The 15894-nt window shown below is 51.6% G+C and overlaps 1 protein-coding gene across 7 annotated transcripts in view; it reads left to right on the forward strand.

Moving 5' to 3' along the window:
- The first annotated feature begins 2297 nt into the window (after nucleotides 1-2297).
- The window catches only part of COL14A1 (collagen type XIV alpha 1 chain), a 233440-nt gene continuing 219843 nt past the window's right edge, over nucleotides 2298-15894 (forward strand). For all 7 annotated transcript variants that reach the window (XR_009740970.1, XR_009740971.1, XM_061439527.1 and 4 more), the window contains exon 1: nucleotides 2298-2379. The gene's annotated coding sequence lies outside the window, so the exon portion shown is untranslated. The remainder of the gene's footprint in view (nucleotides 2380-15894) is intronic.

Consider the following 15894-nt stretch of genomic DNA (forward strand, 5'->3'; position numbering starts at 1 on the left):
TTTTCAGTATTCTTCCAGGTTCCGAGAAAAGACCTTAAGATAAATGTTGAATAAGCGCTCCCTTGAAAGGGCTGGAAACTCACACACGGCCGCAATTAAGTGGAAAACGGATTAAAACCAGCCGTTCTGATTCAAGAGTAATTGAAATTTATGTAGTTACATTGAAGGTGAAATAAATGCAAATCAAAAGGTTAAAAGATGAAAGAAAGACGAGTTAGAATTTTTAAAAATAACCTAATACATCATTACAAAACAAAGTACCTTATATAAGATTTTTATGAAACTATTTGCTCCTCTGCATGGATTTTTGCACATATATTTTGCCTTTTAAAATCATCAGAGAATTCCTCATTTCCTATAATTTTGAAATTATCTATAATTCCATCATAAGCACCTTTCCTCCCCCTTTGCCTCAGACTTTATGCCAACACCCCACTACCTCCCCCAAGGGAATTACAGGTAAAGGGAAACTCACACCAACGACCTATATCTTGGTAAGAATGAAGGACCCAGAGCAGTCCTTCAGAGTGAAAAAGGGGGACGGGTATGGAAGCTGCAGGCACTGCTCAGGGCAGGGCGGGGAGAGACGATGTTCTGACTCAGGTGGATTAGGTGCGGGATTGCCGCAGTTCCGGGTCCCGTGCGTCCGTCCGTCTGTCTTTCCAGCCCCGCTCTGTCGCGACCCCCGGCGCAGGCAGCAGGTGGCGCCCGCACCCCCGCCGCGGAGCGGACGGGACCTAGGGTTCAGACCAGACCCGGTTTCGATAAAAACGTGCGCTGGGATCCGGGTTTAGCCAAGGAGCCAAGCGGCGCGGCGGCCGGGCCCCGCCGGGTTTGCAGAAGGACCGACAGACGCAGGGCGGCCGTGCGGGCTGGGGCCCCTTTGCGCTCCAACCGCAGGGCCGGCGGGGGGCGGGGGGTGGGCGCCGAGGGGGTGCAGATACGGCAGACTCGGGGGGCGGGGGGCCCGAGGGGGTGCGGATACGGCAGACTCGGGGGTGGGGGGGCGCCGAGGGGGTGCGGATACGGCAGACTAGCGGGGCGCGGGGAGGCGCCGAGGGGGTGCGGATACGGCAGACTCGGGGGTGGGGGGGCGCCGAGGGGGTGCGGATACGGCAGACTAGCGGGGCGCGCGGCGGGGGGCGGGAGAGGGCTGGGAAACCCGCAGGCCCTCCTGGAAGTGAGGTGCGTGGTCGCAGCCCCTTCCCTGTCTCGGGGGCGGGCTCCGGGCATTTCACAGCACCGGCCCCTTGCTGCCTTGGCCGTCACCTGCCTTTCCAGTTTTCCTAGGCGAGAGCGTGCTTTTCTCACCGAAGGGGCGTCTTGATGGATTCCCGGTGTGTAACCCCCTCCCGACATGTGCGCGCACCAGCCGCGGGAGGGGCGTGAGGCTCTTGGTTCGGTTAAAGAATGGGTGATGCTGACGCCTTTCCCGGGGACCCGGCCACGGCCCGGGGTTGGGGTGGGGAGGTGGCCCGGAGACCCGGCGCCTCCAGTGCTTCACGGCCGGGCAGGGCCTCGGGGCGGCCCGGACCAGAACCGCCGCGGGGTTTGGGGGGCTCGACCCCGGCCTCGGCGCAGACTTCCTCACTCGGGATCTCGGTCAGGGGGGGCCTGCGCCCGGGGGCCCCGCCGACGCCCGTCCCTTCAAACGCACCGAAGCGCCTGGGAGCGCTCCCGGGCGGCGCGCCTGCTCACGTCCGCGCGTCGCTGCCCTAGTTCCTGGAGAGGGAGACGGGGTCCCCTCTTTTGTTTTTTGGGGCCGTGCCGCAGAGCGCGCGCGATCTCAGTTCCCGGGCCAGGGCTGGAACCCGCGTCCCTGGCAGGAGAAGCCTGGAGTCTTAGCACCGGGCGGCCGAGCAGTCCCGGCCGAGGGTCCCCCGGGCGCCCGGACCGGGCTTCTGGGGGCTGAGAAGGCCTGCACGCGGCACCTGCTCACGGACACTGACCTGGCGAGGCCGCCCGCCGGCCTTGGTGCGCGGGGACGGCCCGAGCGGCTCTTCCCTGGCCCCACACTCGCGGCCGCGGCGCTGGGCGGCCCCCGGGCGTGTCCAGGGCGGCGGGAGGAGCGGGGAGTCGTTGGGGACTGGGGGCGCTGCCCGGGGGCCCAGCCTGCCTCCCCCGCCCCCGTCGCCGCCTCCCGCTTCATAAGCGGCCGCCAGCGCGCCTCCCTCCGCTCTTATCTGATCCCGGGCGCCCCGCAGGAGGGAGCGCCGGAGAGGAGGCGGCTCCGGGCGGGCGAGCGGGGGTGGAGCGGGGGCAGGCCAATTAAAGGGGCGCCGGGCGGGCAGCGCGCGGGAGAACGGACTCGCGGCGGAACTGGGACGGGCCCCGGGCACCGAGAGCCACGCGGCCTGGGCTGGAGTCTCGCGGGCGCAGGTCAGTGCCAACCTCTGCTTCCCTCTCTCGTCGGCCTTGAGAGTCTGTTCCTGAGGGAGGGAAAGCCCAGGCGGCGAGTCCCCTGCGGACGCGGGGCGCCTCCAGGGACCTGCTCTTCGCGCGCCCGCGCTGCCCGCGGCGCTGAGGGACTGGAGGCGCGCCCGCCGCGTCCCGCCCGCTCGCCGGGCAGCGAGGTCTGAGCGCTGCTCGGCATACGCCGGTGCTGCTCTCTCGAGCCTTCGCCCCGGGGCTGGCGGGCGGCGAGCGATCTGCGGGAGGGAGCGGGTTTGGCTTCCAGACGGTAGACGCCAGCATTTTCAAGCAGAAAGGACCTCCTAAAGGCTCCGTTATGGTGAGAAAGGGGCTTAGGGATTGCTTTGGAGGACTGTGTGTGTTACAAACAAAAAGCATGGCTCAGCAGGTAGAAAATCCGCCTGCAACGCAGGAGACACGGGCTCGATCCCTGGGCCGGGAAGATCCCTTGGAGAAGGGAATGGCAACCTACTCCAGTATTCTTGCCTGGGAAACCCCATGGACGGAGGAGCCTGGCGGGGCTACAGTCCATGGGGTCGCAGAGTCGGACACGACTGACGGCTAAGCACTCAGCACTCAAGGGTCAGTTGGGAGAACCGTCGATGGAGATCACGGGCTGCAAAACTCACCCAGACACCGGCGGGTGATGAGCTCTGGGCACCAGCTGCTAGTCGAAAAGAGGAGCGAGCCCGCAGCGCCGCAGGGTGTGGGCAGCAGCGGCGGCTCGTCCACGTCTCTGCGTCCGGAAACGCGGCTGCTTCGCGCGCTTTGCTTCGGTGTCCGGACCCAGGAGGTCGCGGCTTTAAGATGCACCGCCAGGCTGCGGCGCTGGAGGGCCTTCTCTTCCCGGGCTTCCCAACCCCTCGCCCCCTTTCACCCCTCGGAGCTGCTCGCTGCCTCAGGCCCTCTAATGCGCGCGGCTGGGGGGGAGGCGAACCTCCGCGCCAGCTGGGATTTAGCTGGCCCCGCGCACCGGAGAAGGCAATGGCACCCCACTCCAATACTCTTGCCTGGAAAATCCCATGGACGGAGGAGCCTGGTAGGCTGCAGTCCATGGGGTCGCTAAGAGTCGGACACGACTGAGCGGCTTCACTTTCACTTTTCACTTTCCTGCATTGGAGAAGGCAATGGCACCCCACTCCAATACTCTTGCCTGGAGAACCCCAGGGACGGGGGAGCCTGGTGGGCTGCCGTCTATGGGGTCACACAGAGTCGGACACGACTGAAGTGACTTAGCAGTAGCAGCAGCGCACCGGCAGCTAAGGATCCCACCTGCGTTGCGGGAGACCCTGGTTCCATTCCTGGGTGGGGAAGATGCCCTGGAGAAGGGAATAGGCTACCCGCTCCAGTATTCTTGGGCTTCCCCGGTGGCTCAGCTGGTAAAGAATCTGCCCGAAATGCGGGAGACGTGGGTTCGATCCCTGGGTCGGGAAGATGCCCTGGCGGAGGGAACTGCTACCCACTCCAGTATTCCTGCCTGGAGAATCCCATCGACAGAGGAGCTGGCGGGCTACAGTCCACGGGGTCTCACAGGGTCCGACATGACTGAGCGACTAAGCACAGCACAGACAAGACAGGGTTAGCGCCCCGCGGGAGGAGCGGCGTTGTGCCCTGGGGTGACTTCGGTCCTAACAAGGGTCTGAGCGCTGCCTGCCACAATTGCAGCCACGGACACCCTCATCTAGGAGCTGGGGGCTTGCGTCCTGTTCGGGGAGCTCCCGGTGGCGCGGAGCTCGGGGACCCGGAATCGCCCGCTCTGCTGAGACTCTGTCCCCAGGGCGGGTGTTCACGGGAGGCTGGCGTGCCGCTCTCGGGAACCTGGACCCCAACCCTCCGCTGACCCCGGGACGCCGTGTGCAGCCGCACTCAGAGCCTCTTTCCCTCTGCGAATTCTGGATTCACTTCTGGAAATTTTGGAGTGTCAGCTGCCTGCAGCAGCAAAAGGGGGTGGTGGAGGGCAAAACCCTAAAAATATGCGGATGTTTGGTGGCCCTGTGGGGAGCAGAATTGGGAAAGAGTTTCCCTGAAACTCTCCCCCTAAAGACTCCAGAGCTCCTCAGCTACAGAGAGTTAGGGGCCTTCCTGGCTGTCGGGTGTGGTAAGGAGGCCCTAGCACCCAGCACAGAGGCGAAGCTGGATGCAGGGAGGGGAGCGATGCTGTGTTTCTGACAAGGGGGTCCGCTCTGCCCGCAGCCATCACTGGAAAGTGTGGTCTGAGAGAGGGAGTCAGTGAATGCGTGGATAACACTTGCACTTTGGGTTGCTTCAAAAGAGCAACTTGAAAGGATTTCCTTTGAACCTGGTCCCAAGGGTGTGGTTACTGTAAGACAGACTTCAGGGAAGCATTTTTTAAAAAAGCAACTTTATCGAGTTATAATTCATATACCACACATGTGTGCAATTCAGTGGTTTTTCGTGTATTCATGGAGTTGTACCACTGTCCCCACAACCAATTTTAGAGCATTGTATCACTCCAAAAAAAAAAAAAAATCTGTACCTATCCGCAGTATAATTCTCATTTTCCCCCAACCAAGCCATAACCGCCCCCCACCCCCCACACCCTTGGCAACTGCTCCTCGACTTTCTGCTGACGTTTCATATAAGCGGAAGCAGGCAGTGTGTGTGGGCCTGCGTGACTGGCGTCTTTCACCTCCTGAGGTGTTTTCCAGGCTTATCCATTACGCACAGGACGCTCTATCCTCAGCACTGGGAGTCTCTCCCTCTGCCCGAGGGCCCTGAGCCAGGTGAGACCTGGACCTCCACTGCATCCCTGACCTCCTGGGGGTCCCTTTGAAAGGACAGAAGCCTCCCTGGTGGGGCCTCTCAGTGACACCCTGGGAAGGACTCCGTGGAGCCCCTCAGAATTCCTGGAGCAGTTTTGGGCAGGTCCCAAACTTAGGATGGATGGGAGGAGTCCTTTGGCGTGGATCCTGCTGCTAACGGTCCAGCTGTGGATTTCAGAGAGCTCCTGGGGCCTCCTTCCACGCAAATCTTGGGTTTGGGAGTCCACCAACGCTGGCTTTAAAGGATGGAGTGAGCAAATGGGTATGATAGGAAGGGCGCTGGAGCCAGCTTCAGCCCAGCAAAAGTCTCCTTGGGGTACACGCCCTTTGACTCTTAAATCCTTCCTCGAGTCACTTAGTAAAACACAGAGAGCTTTTGCCTGTTTTAAGCTGGGAGTCTGCAGTTCGTGACTCTATGAGCCACATATTTGCTGTCATTTTAATCCAAGCTCAACCAAATGACTGCTGTTTGCCCAGCCTGTGGAGTGTAGCCCAAGGTTCCTTTCAGGGATGAGGGCCTTCCTGTGTGCCTCAGGCTGAGGTGATGGTGTTTGAGCACCTCTGAGCTAACATTATCCGGGATTATGAGATGTGTAGACAGCAAACGGTAAAGGGCCGGGGGAGGGGCGGGGGGCTGGGGGGAGGTGAGAGGAGGAAAACCGAGGGCCAGGCCAGTAATCGGCGTCCTCTTGAGCAGCTTTGCTCCGCTGGCGATGGCTGTCAGGGAGGTCTCCGCTTGCGTCTCCTCTCCTGTAACTGAAAAAGCACGCAGTGCGGAGCTCTGCTACTCTTCTCTGTAGAGGGAGCCTTGTGAAGAGCGGGCCTCATCCTGGTCTCCTGGGGACGTGGGTGGGTGTGCGGTGGAGACTGGCGTGTATTTTGAGTTCCTGCCTGGGTCCCTGCCCTGTTCTCTCTCAGAAACAATGCAAGTCTCCCAGTTCCTCGTGGACGAAAATGTTGTCCTTCTTCTAAAGATAAGATCACCGAGATGTAAACTACCAGCCTGGGGTCCCAGAGCCGGCAAGTGGCAGAATGGGGATTAAAGTAATGTCTGCGTGAGACGTGGGCCCTGCGCGTTGCGGGGCGGGGGCGGCGGGGCGGACAGGGGGCGTGGCCTCCGGGCCCTGTCCCCCCGCGGCGTCTCTGGGCTTCACGGGGTTCTCCTCCAGGAAGCAGGGGGACGGGCCCCTGCAGTGTCGCTTCCAGGCCTGGACTGACCCGGTGCAGACTGCACGGCAGCGCTGGGTTCTCTGCTCTGCTGCTTCCTTCTTCTCTTCACCTTTTCCCCCTTCTTTCTGCTTTCCCTCTTCTCTCTCTCTGCTCTCTGTTTTTTGGGGGGATTCTGACGAGGAAGGCTACAGGAATTTCTGACAACTTTTTAAGTCAGAGCTTAAGAGTCTAGACTTTGCATTTCTTCACGGTAAATTTTTTATTTAATTTTCACCTTATACTTCAAGGTCATTTTTTGAAATCAGTGCTCTTGATGAATTTTTCTGCCAGTGGGCCTTTGTGGGAACTCAAGGCAAGGGTCCCTGACTTCTAATTTTAGGGAGCTGTGTTTGGTTCTCCCTCCCCGCCACACACACACACAGAGGTAAGCTGAGCTATGAAAACTGATTAGAGAGAGGCTAGGCTTTGCTGAGCTTTTCCAAGTGTCACAACTTGTGTCTGTAGCTAGGAGTACTTCTGGGGTTGGGGGTAGGGGTGAGGGGGTCTTCTATTCAATGAAGATTTACTCCTGGATGGCTTTCTGTCTGCTTTTGCAAAGGGGAACATGCTGAACTGATACTAAAAAAACCATGTTCTATCGAGGTTTAGAATGGAAAATAAAGATTGCTACTGTAGGAAACCCAGGAGCAGCATCTGGCCAGACTTGGAAGATCAGGGAAGCCTTCCTAAAGGGTGAGATGTCTGTCCTGGATGTGCGGCTAGCCTCTGTGATGCTCGCAGATACAGACTTCAGTTAGAAGCGATTCACATTGCTTTGTCCTTAACAAACAATAACAACAAAAAAAGCCAAGTGATGGAGCATTCCTGAGCCAAGAAACTGTCACTGCAATTTGCTGTGCTCTGGGGATGGCTCTTCTATCATGTAGGATTCACAGCAGCCTAAGTTAAGGCTGGGCAGCTACGTTTCTCAGGATGACCTGCAGTCAGATACCTTGCATTTGGCTTCTCTGGTGGCTCACGGGTGAAGAATCTGCTTGCAATACAGGGACACAGGAGGCGAGGGTTCGATCCCTGGGTCAGGAAGATCCCTTCGAGTAGGAAATGGTAACCCGCTCCATTATTCTTACTGGGAAAATCCCGTGGACAGAGGAGCCTGGCCAGGTTCATGGGGTCGCAAATTATTGGACACATCTGATGCAATTGAGCGTGTGCACACACACACCCCCACACACCCATACACACCCACACTCACACACACAGACACCCCCACACCTACACCCGTACACACACACCCACACACACCTCCCCCCCACACACACCCCCACCCCCCCACCCACACACCCCCCCACCCACACACCCCCCCACACACCCACACACCCCCCCCCCACACACCCCCCCCACACACACACCCACACATACACCACACACACCCACACACCCACACCACACCCACACCACACCCACACACACACCCCACACCCACACCCACCCCCACACCACACACCCACACCCCACACACACACCAACACCCACCCACACACACACACCCATAGCCCTCACATACACACCCACACCCACCCACACACCCACACCCACACACACCCACACACCCACACCCCCCCACACACACACACACACCCACACACACACACACACACACACACCCACACACACACCCACCCACACACACACCCACACCCCCACCCACACACACACCACACACCACACACACACACCCACACCCACACACACACACCACACACCCACACCCACCCACACACACACACACACACACACACCCACACACACCCACACACCCACACCCACACCCCACACCCACCCACCCCCCCACACACACCCCCCCACACACACCCACACCACACACACACCCACACCCCCACACACACCCACACACCCCCACCCACACACACCCCACACACACCCACACCCACACACACACACCCATACCCCCCCACATACACACCCACACCCACCCACATACACACACACCCACACACACCCACACACACACACCCACCCTCACACACACACCCACACACACACACGCTTCCCCCCGACACACACACACCCCTTTGCATTTGAGCCATTCACTGGGCTGCTCCGATCCTACATAAGGTCTTTCTGGGATTTAGAAGAAAGTCCCTTGGGGGTAGACCTGTTGGGAGGAGAAAGGGCGCTGTTTCTCTGGAGATCAGTTTTGCACACGAGCTGGAGAGAAGGCCTCTGCCTTTCCAGCGTTCCTCAGCCTCGGCCAGCTGCAGGGCGTGCGGTGCGCTGGCTGTGTGCGCCTCAGCCCTGGCCACTCAGTCACTGATCACGCAATCAATATCTATCGATGGGCTGTAATGCGCTCTGAACGTTGTGGAGTATGGGTTAAACTGCCCACCTACATGTCTTCCAGTACCCAAGACTCAGAAAGTAGAGTTACTGGGGCCGTGAAGTTAGCTGGAGAGTCACAATGGGATAAGAAGCAGAGGCGATTTGTTGGAGACTGATCACCCTTTCTAAAGATTTTTCACTTTTATTAATATTTTAAATAAACAAATTTTAGCCTTGTTAATTTCCACTAATATTTGTTTCAGGTATCTTTGGTTTTTATGCTTACCTTTATTAATCCTTTCCTTCAACTTAATTAGGGTTTTTTTTGCTCTTCTTTTTCTGTCTCTAAGTGAAAAATTAGATCATTGATTTTTAAATCTTTCTTATTTCTTATGTGAATATTTATCTCTAATTCTTAGGTTGCATTCCACAGATTTTCAGGTGGAAAATCTTATTTTTATTCCCTTTCAACTATTTTTAAAATTTAAAATTTCCATTGTGATTTCTCATTTGACCCATGGATTAATTAGAAGCAAGTTGCTTAATTTCCATTTTGAGTTTGTAAAGATATATGATTAATTTCTAATTTAATTCTGTTGTCAGAAAACAAACTCTGCAAACTTTGAGGCTTTTGAAGTTTATGAGCTCTCATTTTAGGGCCTACTCATTTTACAATGCCTACTTTGTAAGAAAAAAATTTTTTAAAGATGTATCCTGTAGTTATTGGATGCAGTGTTCAATAAATATCAGTTAATAGCTGACAGAGTGGAATTATTATATTAAGTGTATATTCATGTATGATTGCTAAGTTTACTGACTAGTGAAGGTGACAGCCGCTCAGTCGTGTCCGACTCTCTGCAACCCCACGGACTACACAGCCCATGGAATTCTCCAGGCCAGAACGCTGGGATGGGGAGCCTTTCCCTTCTCCAGGGGATCTTCCAGACCCAGGAATTGAACCAGGGTCTGCTGCACTGCAGGTGGATTCTTTACCAACTGACCTATCAGTTCAGTTCAGTTCAATCTTTCAGTCGTGTCTGACTCTTTGTGACCCCATGGACTGCAGCATGCCAGGCCTCCCTGTCCATCACCGACTCCCGGAGTTCACTCAAACTCGTGTCGTCATCGAGTCGGTGACGCCATCCAGCCATCTCATCCTCTGTCGCCCCTTCTCCTCCGGCCCTCAGTCTTTCCCAGCATCAGCGTCTTTTCCAATCACTGAGCTCTCGGGGAGCCCTAATGGACCCTTTACTCTGCATTGTCCAGAACTCGAGGGCGTGGTCGTTGTTTTTGTTTGAGTGTCGTTCACCCTACTTGTGGCTCACTCTTTTCTGAGGCACCCTTTCTCAATTTTAGTCCCTGGCATTCCTGAACTCTTCTGCCCTTTGACACTTTATGCTAATAAGACTGTGGCTTTCCACTTGATTTCTAATCTCAATGCCTGCACAGTGGGGAGTTCGCTCAGAGGAAGAAAGACAGTCACCAAGCTAACAGTAACACAACTAGGGCTTTATTTCTAACTTAGAGCTCTTTTCTCCTGTGTCGTGAGGCTAACAGAAAAGAGTGATAAACACTGATTTCCTCCAAGGTCTGTTTCTAAGTAGACTTCTTAACCAATCCTGAAAAGCCTTTTGGTTATTCTAGACGTGAGGAGGTGCTCTCTAGTGGTACTTTCACTGGAGAGAAGAAATTAGGAAAACTAGCCACGTCAGCACCCTGGGCTGTAACATCAGCCCTGTTCTTAGTCTTTGCTTTCTTATCTACAAATCTGTAGACCCCGATCATCAGCTGGCTGTAAAGTTCTCCTATGAGATGCATCTGTTGTTATTCAGTGGCTAAGTCGTGGCCAACTCTGCCACCCTGCGAACACAGCGGGCCCGGCTCCTCTGTCCTCTGCTACTCCTGGAGTGTGCTATCTCCAAGAAGTTAAAATGGATATTAGAGTAATAATGTAGAACCCAGAAAAGGGCTTCCCAGGTGGCTCCGTGGTAAAGAATCCACCTGCCAATGCAGAACACAGGGGTTCGATCCCTGGGTCAGGAAATCCCCTGGAGAAGGAAATGGCAGCCCACTCCAGTGTTCTTGCCTGGAGAATCCCATGGACAGAGGAGCCTGGCGGGCTGCAGTCCATGGGGTCACAATGAGTTGGACACGGGTTAGTGACTAAACCACAGAGTCCAGAAAGAGTTCGAACATAAAGGTCATTTTGTTCAGTCCCCTGCCACAAACCCAGGACTCCCTCTACAGCATCTCTCACGGGTGTGACGCAGCCAGCTGCTTTCTCAGACCTGCGAGTAAGAGGGACAAGCGTGTCCTGAGTGCTGGAGAATGTTTCGGTCCAAATCCACGTCCGGGTGGCTCCCTCTGTTGATTCTGGTGCTTTTTGCAGAAGCTGCACAAAATGATCTTGGTTTATCTTCCACGTGAAAGCCCTTCAAATATTTGAAGACATCTGTTATGTGCTTCTGAGTCTTATTTTTCCTAGGCTTAATTCATGCTTAATCATTCCCATGTCTTTCAAATGTTCTTTGCATGGGCTTGTCAACCAGAACTGCTAAGTCTATGAATTATTCTTAAGTCAAATATTCCAAGTCTTCTTATGGTTGATGATTTTGAACCTGTACAGAGCTGTCATCTGGACAAGGATAAAAAATGGATAGGAATGTTCTTAGAAAAGTTTAAAGTAGTTCAGCCATGCAGATAATGGTGCCTGTGTCCTTATCTGGATCTTCTGTCTTTGTCTAAACCTTTATACCAAGTTCATCCCACAGCCTTCATGAGATGGGGGAGATAAAGACTTGTTGAGTCTCTTCGTCCTTTAGGATCTACCCAAGCAGTAAATTCATTGATGATTTAACTGCCTTTGCCTTACATTCTTTCAACTTGTTGCTAGCATGCTGCTGGTTAGAACTTTTTGAGAGCCACCTGTGTTTCTAAGTACATGATTTACATCATCACAATCCTATAAGGTAGATGTTTGAGTGCACATTTTACAGATAAAGAAACCAAGTCATGGAGTGGTTACACTAGTTAGTCGGGGGCCCCCAGCAAGTCATTGGTGGGTACGTCTTCCTCACGCCCAGATTTCTACTCACAGCTCCAGTCTGTGTCACCTCTGATGTATTTCGCACTTACTTCATTTAGTTTTGTAAATTTGCTTGTGGTCTTCTTTTTCAATAAAATTATAAGTGAGCTGACACAGGGATCATATAGTAGGAAATTTTGTATCTCCCTTAGAGTAGAGTGGCTTGGTGGCTCAGAGGGTAAAGAATCCTCCTGCAATGCAGGAGACCTGGGTTCCATCCCTGGGTCGGGAAGATCCCCTGGAGAAGGGAATGGCAACCCACTCCAGTGCTCTTGCCTGGAGAATGCCGTGGACAGCAGAGCCTGGTGGGCTACAGTCAGGGCTATTACAAAGAGTTGGACACGACTGAGGGACTAACACGAGCAGAGAGCTTTGGTTATGGTAGGACTCTCGGTAGTGACTGCTGGAGTGAAAATCCTGAAACTACAAACAACAGTCTCTCGCAGGGCCGGGTATCCCAGATGGCTGGCAACCAGTTTATGGTTTTCTTGGATGTCAGCACTGACTGAGTAGAACATTATCCAGCTTTGCATGTATGTGTGTGTTAAGTCTTTGTGTGTGTGTGCATGTGTGTTTATATGAGTAGTTTACACAAACTTTAGGATAAATATTTTAAGGGATTTTGATAAAACTGGCTTGCATAAGGCCTCTGCTCCTTCTTAAACTTAATTGTATAAATGAGATTGGATAAAACAAACATATGAAGTAGAGGACAGGTCAGTTAGTCCTAATGGGGATAGTTTTAAGTTACTGATTGCATAATCGAGTAACAGTGTTTTGAGAAAACTTGTGCTAAACATTATCAACTTTCCCCAAATTGAGTTTATACCTTCTGTAGTAATACAGCTAAATGGCCATTTCTAACATGATGTTGTTAAGCCAAAAAAAATAAAAAATAAAGGCAGCGTTATTTGTTTTGTGCAAGGTTTTAGGCAATGTTTCAGCAAATTAGGCTTTGACATTTTAAAAATATCTCATGGCAGTTTAGCAGAAATTGGAATTTTTTTCTCGCCCCTATTTTACTGTCCAAATGAAAGACTTGGCATAAAACCTTGGGAAAACGAAAATTCCACTTCTCCCAATATGGTATTACTTAATCTCATTTAAAATAAACAATAAGAAAGGAAGAATTTAAAGAAAAGCTATGGCTACAGTTTTTTTTCTGTATAAATAATATGCAAGGAAGGACTGGTACTGAAGCTGAAACTCCAATACTTTGGCCACCTGATGAGCTGACTCATTGGAAAAGACCCTGATGTTGGGGAAGATTGAGGGCAAGAGGAGAAGGGGATGACAGAGGATGAGATGGTTGAATGGTGTCACTGTCTCAATGAATGTGAATTTGAGCAAACTCTGGGAGATGGTGAAGGACAGGGGAGCCTGGCGTGCTGCAGTCCACGGGGTCGCAGAGAGTCGCACGTGAATTAGTGGCTGAACAACAGCAATAACAAGCAGTTTTCAGAAAGCAGTTGCCAAGACAAGGGCAGCAGCCATTCACTGGTCTGTTACTTGTTCACTGGTTTGTTATTTGTTTATAGTGTGTGCCATGCAGATCGGCTTCTCACGTGGCATGGTAGGCGCTGCCTCGCATGCCGGGCCTGCACTGGACTGCCGTGCTTCGGTGAGCAGTACTTTGCACTGCAGCTTGGAAAAGGGCTTCCTGTCCTGTGTTAGCGCAGCACTGTGGGATGCCTGAGAAAACCCCCGCTTGGTGCTTACCTCTCGCTTTGCCATGCTCTCGTTGAGCCTTGTGGTTGTAATATTTGGGGAACAAAATCTTAGAATATTTGTTTTGGGTTGAGAGTGATTCCACTGTGCAGTTCTCCTTTGAGGGGCATGGTCTTGGTCCTGATGGAGCTGATGCCTGCTCCTATATCTGTTCAGACCCCCCATAATCAGGCCTTCTGTCTACAGAAAAGTCACAGCCCTCTGGAGTGTGCGCGTGCCAAGTCGCTTCAGTTGTGTCCAACTCTGTGACCCCGGGGACTGTAGCCCGCCAGGCTCCTCTGTCCATGGGGTCTCCAGGCAACAATATGGGGTGGGTCGCCACGCCCTCCTCCAGGGGATCTTCCCAACCCAGGGACCGAACCCGGGTCTGCTGCACTGCAGGCAGACTCTTTACCTCTAGCGCTGCCTGGGTAGTCCCACGACCCCTGGGATGACCCACCCAATCTTGTTCTACCTGCCTTGGTAGGGTTAGAGGTCTCTATGACTCGGGCCTTTCTCCCTGTATTTAGTTTGAATTCTCCGTTTGTCCCATTTCTTCTGTGCTCTGACAAATAGTTGGTTCACTAATCTGTAACAAATTAATAATAAACTCATCCAGGCTAAAAAGCCATATATATTATATATAAAATTGCGACTCATTATGTTGCCCATTCCATTAGGAATTTTAAGGGGCTTCCTATATGTGAATGTCTTAATTTAAAATATTCTTTAGTAATTAGCATTTTGGAAGCCTGGTAGGCTGTTTGGGGGAGATATTTTTTGGACCTCTAAATATAAATGAGTACATTCTATAATTTTTTTTATTATAGGACCCTAACGTGATTATTTATGTGATTATTAAAGCACGTGTATCTTCCTTTAGTTGCAACATGAAAGAGTTGCATGCTAGACTGTCACTGGATATTATAAAAAGTAGTTGCCAAGAAAAATTTTTTATGAATGATTACTTGAAGGAATATAATTATTTCTCTGGATATACTGTGTTACTCTGGAATAAAACCAGATTAAGTTTAAGTGCATGAATCATCTTAAATCATATTGTTTTGAAGGTTCATAGAGTTATCTTTTGCTACATTCACTGAAATAACTCTTGTGTTAAAAAGGCAATTAAAGCTTGTATGTGGCTGCCCAAGCATATCCAGAGAAAAATTAATGGCTTCAAATAAAGAATATTGCATTAAGGACTAAATAAACAAAAAGAACAACAACAACAACAAAAATAAGAGCAGAAAAGCAAAGATAAGTACAGAGCTAATATTGCAAGTTAAAAAAAAAACTATCCTCTAAAAATTGTAATCTGGACAAATATTTAGCTTGTCCGTTTTGGAGAGAAAAGAGAAAGGTAGGAAAATGTCAGTTTGATGCTGAGAGTGGAGCCTTCCCAAGTGGCTCAGCTGTAAAGGATCCGCTTGCAGTGCAGGAAATGTGCTTCAATCCCTGGGTTTGGAAGATCCCTTGGAGAAGGAATTGGCAACCCATTTTAGTATTCTTGCCTAGGAAATCCCATATTCAGAGGAGTTGGTGGGCTACAGTCCGAGGGATCATAAAGAGTCGGACACGACTTAGCCAGTAAACAATAGCAACAGTAAATGGAGCTATAACCAGAAAATATGTTGTCTATTGAGAGATCACACAACTCTGTGCTAATAAATGTGAAAATCAAAATGAAAAGATTAGGGGCAGGATGGGGAGGGAGGTGGGAGGGAGGTTTCAGAGGGAGGGGACATATGTATACTTGTGGCTGATTCGTGTTGATGTTGGCAGAAACCAACACAATGCTGTAAAGCAATTATCCTTCAATTAAAAAATAAATTTAAAATTAAAAAAAATTAGAAGAATAACTTCATGGGAAAATATCCAGACTAGAAAACCAAGAAGTAAATAAGCTAAGTAGATTTATAAATAAGACAAAAGTTGTGTAGGAAATAGCTTCCTAAAGGGAATAGGCTCATATGATTTTTCTCTCTCAAATTATTCTTTGGCTTTTAGAGAGTATGTCATTCTCATGGTACTTAAGCTATTGCAAAACAATGAAAATATAGAAAACTTTCTAACATTTTTAAAAATGAAGCTAGAATGATCTTGACACCAGACCTTTTAAGAAATGAATACTCTCAGTCAATTTTAGTTATTAACATAGATCTAGAAGAAAACAGTTATACAAAATTGACATGATATAAAAGCAATAACACGCAGACAAAAGAAAGATAAGTTAGCTTGGGACGAGGGTTCCCTGAGGGCTCTTTAGACCCTAAAAAGTGTCTGATTAGCAGATGGTAAAGGGACTCTTGGGTAATCCAATGAGTTGCAGAGACAGTCTAGGATTGCAAAAATTCAGGCCTGGGAGCACTGTGAAGGCTTGCTCGCAGACCCAAG

This window comes from Bos javanicus, chromosome 14 (assembly GCF_032452875.1).
Source record: "Bos javanicus breed banteng chromosome 14, ARS-OSU_banteng_1.0, whole genome shotgun sequence".
Taxonomy (NCBI): domain Eukaryota; kingdom Metazoa; phylum Chordata; class Mammalia; order Artiodactyla; family Bovidae; genus Bos; species Bos javanicus.